Here is a 3027-nt window from a genome sequence, read left to right on the forward strand (position 1 = left end):
CTCATGAGAGAAAGGTGCAGTCAGAGGTGTGTGCGTGAGTGCACATAGAGTACGGCGAAACAATTGGTGGGTCTAGAGCACGCCTCCTCAAGGCAGGTGTTACCACACCCAAGGGAGCAAAAGTCGGCTCTTGGAGATGAAAAAACCCTTAGAAGTGATTTAAAAAATCACGGTCTACCGTGCCAGGTCGGCTAGGTTGTAGTGCCTGGGAGATCTAGGGTAAGTTGGCAGTCACGTACACCTGTCCTGGAAAGCATGATCGTAAGACCGTTTTTACTTAGGAACAGACACAATGGCACCAGAAAGCCATAAAATAACCTAGACTCCTTCTTGTGACTCTGACCCTAGATCCCTGCATATAGGATGTAACCTAGGAACAATCCAACCTACACGTCCCATCCTGTTGATCAGTAGCACAGCCGATGACGTGATTAGGGGGCTGTCCCCTCTCGCCCCTTTGACCCTCCCCCTCCTTGAGATGGTAAAATGCTGGGCACTGCTGGAGCTTTCGGGCTCNTATGGCCATCGCTTACAGTGCAGTGAATACTAGCCCTGCGTTTAGGAGTAAAGTTTTCCAGGACAAGGGTCTCTAGGAAAATAGGCTCACACAGCCCATGGACACACTCACCACTCATGAGAGAAAGGCGCAGTCAGAGGTGTGTGCGTGAGTGCACATAGAGTACGGCGAAACAATTGGTGGGTCTAGAGCACGCCTCCTCAAGGCAGGTGTTACCACACCCAAGGGAGCAAAAGTCAGCTCTTGGAGATGAAAAAACCCTTAGAAGTGATTTAAAAAACCACGGTCTACCGTGCCAGGTCGGCTAGGTTGTAGTGCCTGGGAGATCTAGGGTAAGTTGGCAGTCACGTACGCCTGTCCTGGAAAGCATGATCGTAAGACCGTTTTTACTTACGAACAGACACGATGGCACCAGAAAGCCATAAAATAACCTAGACTCCTTCTGGACACAGTGTGGCTCTGTGGGGAGTGTGACTCTGTGGGGAGTGTGACTCTTCTTGTGACTCTGACCCTAGATCCCTGCATATAGGATGTAACCTAGGAACAATCCAACCTACACGTCCCATCCTGTTGATCAGTAGCACAGCCGATGACGTGATTAGGGGGCTGTCCCCTCTCGCCCCTTTGACCCTCCCCCTCCTTGAGATGGTAAAATGCTGGGCACTGCTGGAGCTTTCGGGCTCATTTCTCAGGGCGACCTGAGATAAACCCTGTGCTTCATGTGCCTGGACTCGGTTTCTTTTAGGTCAACAGAGGTTACAGTGGTTTCCGGTCCTCCAAAGCTCCGCTCCAGGACGGCATCAACAGATGCACAGTCTGTCTGTGGTATTAAAACGTCATGGACGGGCTGTTAGGAAAAACACGTCTGAAAAAGCCGGGGTGGGGCAATACTAAACGCGGTGGAGAAACATGGGGGTCTCGTGGTTCACATGAGCAGAATGTGGGTGCTCAGGTGCTTGTTGCTGTGATCTTTCAAGTGTTGTGTAGGTTTGAACATTCTGACAATTTAAACACTGACAGATGGCAACTTTGGAAGTGTGGCAGGCATACTGTGTAGGTTTCTGGCCACAGCACGGCCCCGGAGGCTCCAAAGCTGTTGTGACTTTCCCAGTCCACATACGCACACGTGGAAAGAACAGGAGTCGTCGAAGCCTGCTGTCTAGAAACCTCATTTTTTCCTCCCTCCCTTCCTCTCTCCCTTACTTCTTTTGTTTATTGGTTTATTTATTGTTATGAATAACAATAATTATCCAAGTAAATTGTGGTAAGCTTATTGATAGTACTTTATAAGTTTATCAGTGTATCAGACTCAGACACCAGATCCTAGCCTTTGGATATTTATTTGGATGGCTTGGGAAGTTGGGGCAGAGAACTGGAGCCCGGATTAGAGCCCCTGTCCCCAGGCTTGGGTGGGCCCTGGAAGTTGGCTTCTCCTTTTCTGTCTCTGTACCAGGGGAGCTTTACAAAGTCACTCTGCCTCAGTCTCCCCACTTGGTCGGGTTGTGGGGTCACTTGCATTATCCGTGCTTCCGACTCCTCCACTTGGTCAGGTTGTGGGGTCACAGGTCTCAGTGAGAAGCTCTGAAACTGTGGTCCTGCTCAGCATTCATAGGGATGGTTCTTACTGGAAGTTAGTGGCTTGGGGAAGCAGGTGTTGCATGGCGGCCTGGTGAGGGGTGGTGAGCATCGTGGGAACAGCAGCCTGGTGGTCAGGTGAGTCCCTTGGCCTGTCCAGCTCCACCCTCTCCATTCCTCAGGTGCTGCTGGGATTCAGTGAGACGGTGAGGGAGGCCTCAGGTGGGCAGCCCTGCCTGGCCTTGGGCCCTTCCTAGATGTTGTTGAAAAGTGAACGCGTGACTGGGACCAAGGCCTCCGGCCCTGCACGCCTCCTGTGTGCTCCGCGGAATCCACACTGGGGCAGCTCCGGTTGAGTTTTGAGGGAAGGAGGTTGTAATCCCCATATTCACACCCGGCCAGGTTGCTGTTTATATGCAAAGAGCACAGAATTAAGTCCTTGGATAAGGACTCAGAGGCTCAGAGAACCCATCATCCCATAGTTTCAGGAAACTGTCCTTGAAGATGTGTCCCAAGAAAGGAAGAGCTGGATTGCAGCAGAGCTGCAGAATGGCAGGCTTCAGGGTGCTGGCCTGAGTCCAGCAGCTCTGAGACTGGCGCAGGTGTCAGGAAAAGCCTGTAGTATGCAAAGTGTGCGGGGACTAATAGTGGTCTGGTCCTAAATCCCAAATTTTGTTAGGGGAGGGACTAAAAGCCTTTTTTTTTTTTAAAGATGACTGGTAGGGGGATCTTAACCCTTGGCTCGGTGTTGTCAGCACCACGCTCACCAAGTGAGTGAACCGGCCATCCCTATATAGGGATCCGAACCTGTGGCCTTGGTGTTATCAGCACCACATTCTCCTAAGTGAGCCACAGGCAGGCCCTTAAAAGCCTTCTAGGATGAATCCCACTTGATCGTGGTGAATGATCTTACATATGTGCTGTTGTATTCTGTT

General features: G+C 51.0%; 1 protein-coding gene across 3 annotated transcripts in view; it reads left to right on the forward strand.

The window, feature by feature from the left end:
- Nucleotides 1-3027, forward strand: part of LRRC27 (leucine rich repeat containing 27) — a 50922-nt gene that overhangs the window by 24822 nt on the left and 23073 nt on the right. The gene's annotated exons all lie outside the window — the stretch shown is intronic.

Source organism: Galeopterus variegatus, unplaced genomic scaffold (genome assembly GCF_000696425.1).
Source record: "Galeopterus variegatus unplaced genomic scaffold, G_variegatus-3.0.2 Scaffold5948, whole genome shotgun sequence".
Taxonomy (NCBI): Eukaryota; Metazoa; Chordata; class Mammalia; order Dermoptera; family Cynocephalidae; genus Galeopterus; species Galeopterus variegatus.